This window comes from Podarcis gaigeae (genome assembly GCF_964106915.1).
Source record: "Podarcis gaigeae genome assembly, chromosome: 5".
Taxonomy (NCBI): Eukaryota; Metazoa; Chordata; class Lepidosauria; order Squamata; family Lacertidae; genus Podarcis; species Podarcis gaigeae.
Window position 1 is genome coordinate 100,030,672 of NC_139681.1, and position 6,641 is coordinate 100,037,312.

Sequence of the window (6,641 nt, forward strand, 5' to 3'; positions counted from 1 at the left end):
AATGGTACGTTTTCAAAGCATGATTGCATTCGCTGGACCTTGAATGTGGCACCCATAGAACTGGCTTGAGAAGCTGTTGCCTTTTATTAATAATACATAGCAATCGTACAGTACTTTTCCAGAATTCGAAGTGCCACACAGGAATTAATTCTGGAGCTGTGCTATTATCACCTGCATTGTAACTGAGGAGGCTGAGAGAAAGAGAGACAATGCAATCTGATGCATGTCTGCGCTAAAGAAAGGACTCTTTCGTGCAGTGCAGAGGTTTTCAACCCATGTGCTGTGGCACCCTGGAGTGCCTTGAATGATGGTCAGCAGGGTGGGATTGAGGTTTGATGAGGCCCTAAGCTCCTGAAGGTAATGGGGCCCTTTATATGTCCAGCTGTCCTTTGTCAACAACAAATGGTCGCTGTTTCTTGTGTTGAATATATGCTGCATGATAATTGATGGACCTCATAGGTACCTAAAGTCATTTGCACATGTCTCCATGCAAACAGTCCATGCAAAATGTTGTTGTTGTTTAGTCTGTTAGTCGTGTCCGCCTCTTCGTGACCCCATGGACCAGAGCATGCCAGGCCCTCCTGTCTTCCACTGCCTCCTGCAGTTTGGTCAAACTCATGCTGGTAGCTTCAAGAACACTGTCCCACCATCTCGTCCTCTGTCGTCCCCTTCTCCTTTTGCCCTCCATCTTTCCCAGCATCAGGGTCTTTTCCAGGGAGTCTTCTCTTCTCATGAGGTGGCCAAAGCCTTGGAGTCTCAGCTTCAGGATCTGTCCTTCCAGTGAGCACTCAGGGCTGATATCCTTCAGAATGAATCAGTTTTATCTTCTTGCAGTCCATGGGACTCTCAAAAGTCTCATCCAGCACTATAATTCAAAATGTAAATATTCATAATTCATAATGCAAAATGCAGTCACCCTATATATAAAAAGGTAAAGGGACCCTGACCATTAGATCCAGTCATGGCCGACTCTGGGGTTGCAGCACTCATCTCGCTTTACTGGCCGAGGAAGCCGGCGTGCAGCTTCCGGGTCATGTGGCCAGCATGACTGAGCCGCTTCTGGCGAACCAGAGCAGCGCACGGAAACGCCACCTTCCCGCCAAAGCGGTACCTATTTATCTACTTGCACTTTGACGTGCTTTTGAACTGCTAGGTTGGCAGGAGCAGGGACCGAGCAACGGGAGTTCAACCCATTGCGGGGATTCGAACCGCCAAAAGGAGCAAACCAAGAATATTTGAGGGAGCAGGTGGGGCCCTTGACTTACATCCTAGAAGCCTACACAAGACAAAACACTGTTGCTGGATGTAGGTTTTATTCTACCTGTTTTTTATCTTATATTTTGGAAATGTACATCCAGGTTTTTTCCTTTACATTTTTTTGGGGGCCCCAAGAGAGTGGGGCCCTAAGCTAGAACTTGTTTAGCTCATATGTAAATCCAGCACTGCTGGTCAGGGGTGCTGTGGGCAACACTGTCCTCTGTCCCTCTTTCCTTCCCTCTGATGCCCTCTCGCATCTCTGCCTCCCAAAGGCTTGCACAGCTGTTTGATGCAGCAGCCCTGGCTACAAGCTCCCCGGGCGAATGGTGCCTCTGGGGCTGGGCAGGGGGTGCTTCCCAGGCCCCCCTGGGGCAGTGTGAGGAGGCACGTCTCTTTGGGGTGAGGTGGGGGCCAGGTCAGAGACCACAACCTAGATATTGGCCTGCCAGATACCCCAAAAGGGAAACACGCAAGGGAAACCCCTCCTGTGTTTTCCAGCAACTGGTATTCAGAACAGGAGAGAGGTTTCTCAAAATTATGCATGGCATGGAGAAATCCTCCCTCTCTTGCGACACTAGAACTCACGGACGTCCATTGAAGCTGAACGTTGGGTGATTCAGGGTGGATTAACATAGCTGTCAGCTTTCAGATTTGAAAATAAGGGATCAGCAGCCTTGAAAATAAGGGATCAGCAGCCTCACCTGTCCCAGGGACAGTCTACGGGATATCTAATTGTTATGTACTGAGTTGAATAGGATCCAGAATGCAGCAGTCTGATTGGTCCTAGAACAATAGGATCCAGAATGCAGCAGTCTGATTGGTTCACAGGAGCCACCCAATCCAGCTCCAGGTGGAAGTGAATCCGCAACCTGATTGGCCTACAGGAGAATCCCAGAATTAGCCAATCACATGGGGCCCATTGTGTACATAATGTGTATAAAGCAGATATTGTGGGGGAACTTCCATTCCTCCTCACTACTATGAGCTGAATAAAGAGCATGAAACCCACTCTCAACTCCGAGTATATTTCACTAACAATCCGGGATAGCAGCAGGAAGCAGCAGCGGGAAATGGTGCTGGAATAAGGGAATTTCCTACAAAAAAAGGGGGAGGTTGACAGCTATGTGGATTAAATAAAAGTCCTTCTTCACAGAGCTCACAGTTGGACTGGGGAACTCCCTCCCACAGGAGGCAGGCATGGCCAACAACCTCAATGACTTTAAAAGAGGATTGGACAAATTCGTGGAGGGCAAGAGGGCTGTCAATGCCTGCTGTCAATGCTCTGCCTCCGCAGTCAGAGGCAGCCAGTGTTCCGAATGCCAGTTGCTGGAAACCCCAGGAGGGCAGAGGGCTGGTCTTGTGTTCGAATCCTGCTTGCGGCTTTCTCGCTGGGGCAGCTGCTCAGACACTGTGAGGACAGGAGGCTGGACTAGATGGGCAACTGGCCTGATCCAGCAGGCAATTCTTATGTTCTTATATTCTTATGAAGCATTTCTGTCTCCAGGTAAAAAGGAAGAAGACAGCTATCATGCACATGTCTCTGCCACAGCACTGCCCAAATATCTGTCTGTCAGTCTGTCTGTTTGCCTGTCTGTCTGTCTGTCTCTCTCTCTCTCTAAATATATATATATTATTTTATTTTATATTTTATTTGTATAATTTATTCCTGCCATTCACTGCCAAGCAAATCCAGGGCAGGTCACAACATTCATTCCTTTTTTTAAATTGCTGTAAGATACACTATTCCAGGCTACGTGTAAATTAATGGTTCTTTGCAAAGACCAGAATTATTCAGTTCTGCATTTCTTTGCTTCTTTGATCTGTCTCCACCTTTATGCCTTAATTCTCCAATTCATGGGCCCCATCTGTGTTTCTGTGTCCTGACGTACTGCCATTAAAATTTCTTTAAAGTGCGAGGGTGTCGTGTTGGGGAAGGCTTGGCATTTAAGTTGTGTGGGGAAGGTCCAATTATCTCTGGGCTGTAAAAACGGCTACACAATAAAAGATAACTTCGAAAAACACCGTTACGCCCAGATGAGTCACACCCCGTGAAAATGCCATCCCAGAGCTACCAAATATATATCTTGATCTTTAAGAAAAGGTGTCTCACCATTATAGTCTCTTATTTTGACTATTATTATTTTATTTGCAGTAAGTGTGTCACAATCTTCGTCTTGTTCCTTTCCAAAAAAATCCTCCTCAGAGTGGTTTGCTGACAGATTAAGGTTGGATCCTGACAAGACAGAAGTACTGTTTTGGGGGGACAGGGAGCGGGTGGGTGTGGGGGATTCCCTGGTCCTGAATGGGGTAACTGTGCCCCTGAAGGACCAGGTGCGCAGCCTGGGAGTCATTCTGGACTCACAGCTGTCCATGGAGGCGCCGGTCAATTCTGTGTCCAGGGCAGCTGTCTACCAGCTCCATCTGGTACGCAGGATTAGACCCTCCCTGCCCGCAGACTGTCTCACCAGAGTGGTGCATGCACTGGTTATCTCTCGCTTGGACTACTGCAATGCGCTCTATGTGGGGCTACCTTTGAAGGTGACCTGTAAACTGCAATTAATCCAGAATGCGACAGCTAGACTGGTGACTGGGAGCAGCCGCTGAGACCATATAACACTGGTCCTTAAAGATTTACATTGGCTCCCAGTACATTTCCAAGCACAATTCAAAGTGCTGACCTTTAAAGCCCTAAACGGCCTCGGTCCAGTAGACCTGAGGGAGCATCTCCACCCCCATCATTCAGCCCAGACACTGAGGTCCAGCTCCGAGGGCCTTCTGGCGGTTCCCTCATTGCGAGAAGTGAGGTTACAGGGAACCAGGCAGAGGGCCTTCTTGGTGGTGGCACCTGCCTTGTGGAACACCCTCCCATCAGATGTCAAAGAGAAAAACAACTACCAGACTTTTAGAAGACATCTGAAGGCAGCCCTGTTTAGGCAAGCTTTAAATGTTTGATGCATTACTGTATTTTAATATTTTGTTGGAAGCTGCTCAGAGTGGCTGGGGAAGCCCAGCCAGATGGGCGGGGTAGTAATAATTTATTATTATTATTATTATTATTATTATTATTATTATTATTATTATTATTTCTATTTCACAGCTGAGATAAAGGTTTAAACCAAGGAAAACGCTGGCCCTAAACCTCTGCTGCCTTGTGGGTTTTCTTTGGGAGAAGAAAAGGCTAAGGCATAAATTCTACACCAATCTGGAGTCTCTAAGGCGGTTGGATCCTGCCTTGTCTGCCTCCTTCCAGCAACTCCTGCAGCCAAGCTACGGCCACACGTCTTGCTCTGCTTTGCTTTGGACCAACCAAGTTTCAAGGGATGGTGCAGTGCAGACCTCCTTTAAAAAGAGACCCCAGTAAGACACAGAGCCTCTGGGGTACAGTCATGTTGTTGTTGTTGTTTAGTCGTTTAGTCGTGTCCGCCTCTTCGTGACCCCCTGGACCAGAGCACGCCAGGCACTCCTGTCTTCCACTGCCTCCCACAGTTTGGTCAAACGCATGCTGGTAGCTTCGAGAACACTCTCCAACCATCTCGTCCTCTGTCGTCCCCTTCTCCTTGTGCACTCCATCTTTCCCAACATCAGGGTCTTTCCCAGGGAGTCTTCTCTTCTCCTGAGGTGGCCAAAGTCTTGGAGCCTCAGCTTCAGGATCTGTCCTTCCAGTGAGCACTCAGGGCTGATTTCCTTCAGGTTGGATTGGTTTGATCTTCTTGCAGTCCATGGGACTCTCAAGAGTCTCCTCCAGCACCAGAATTCAAAAGCATCAATTCTCTGGTGATCAGCCTTCTTTATGGCCCAGCTCTCACTTCCATACATCACTACTGGGAATACCATAGCATTAACTATACGGACAGTCATACCTTGGGTTAAAGACACTTCAGGTTGAGCGTTTTCAGGTTGCGTTCCACCGCGACCCGGAAGTAACGGAACGGGTTACTTCCGGGTTTTGCTGCTCGTGCATGCGCAGACACTCAAAATTACATCACGTGCATGCGCACAAGCGGCAAATCACGACCTGTGCATGCGCAGACGCGGGATGTGTTCTGCTCAGGATGCAAACGGGACTCTGGAATGTATCTCGTTCGCATCCAGAGGTACCACTGTATTTGAAAACGTTCACTCTGATCTGCCATAATAAGAACATGATAATAAGAGCCTGCTGGATCAGACCTGGGGTCCGTAAAATCCAACATCCTGTTCTCACAGCGGTCAAACCACCCAAGGAATCTGGATAGAGTGTCAGCAAGCTGCCTCAATGGGAAACCTGCAAGCAGGATTGGAGCAGAAGAACCTTTCCGCCTCCTGAGCTTTTCTAGCAACTGGTTTTCGGAAGCATTGCTGCCCCAAGATGTGGGGCAGCAATCCTAGCTAGGAGCCATCAATGGCCCTTTTCATCTCCATGAATCTGTCTCCTCCTCTTTTAAAGCCAGGACACGGGTGGCGCTGTGGGTTAAACCACAGAGCCTAGGACTTGCCGATCAGAAGGTTGGCAGTTCGAATCCCCGTGACGGGGTGAGCTCCCGTTGCTCGGTCCCTGCTCCTGCCAACCTAGCAGTTCGAAAGCACGTCAAAGTGCAAGTAGATAAATAGGTACCGCTTGAGCGAGAAGGTAAACGGCGTTTCTATGCACTGCTCTGGTTCGCCAGCTTCCGGGTCACGTGGCCAGCATGACTAAGCCACTAAGCCACTTCTGGCGAACCAGAGCAGTGCACAGAAACGCCGTTTACCTTCCCGCTGGAGCGGTACCTATTTATCTACTTGCACTTTGATGTGCTTTCGAACTGCTAGGTTGGCAGGAGCAGGGACTGAGCAACGGGAGCTCACCCCGTCATTGCGGGGATTTGAACTGCCGACTTTCTGATCAGCAAACCCCCAGCTCTGTGGTTTAACCCACAGCGCCACCCACATTCCATTTTGGAAATGTACATCCAGGGTTTTTTTCCTTTAATTTTTTGGGGGCTCCCCAAGAGAGTGGGGCCCTAAGCTAGAGCTTGTTTAGCTTATATGTAAATCTGGCACTGGGGCCAACCCTGTCTCCTTCAGGAGGGAGTTCCAAAGTTATGCACTTCATGAAAAAGTCTTTTCTTTTTCCTGTCCTGAATCTTCCGACCTTCTGCTTCATTGAATGAACCACAAGTTCCAGTGTTAGGGGAGAACAAGGAAAACATTCCCTTATCCCCTTTCTCCATGCAGTGCACCATCTGATAAACTTCTGTCCTGTAGAAGCTCTGGGCTCAGAACACTTGCTTTCTCTTTGGGTTTAAGCCTTTTTTTCTACCCGGATTAAGATCAACAAGGAAGATAATTTTTGTGGCCCTCACCCAACTTGCAAGATTCCCAGAAGAGGCGCCCAGCTGAGCTTTGTCGGGAAGAGATAGAAACAC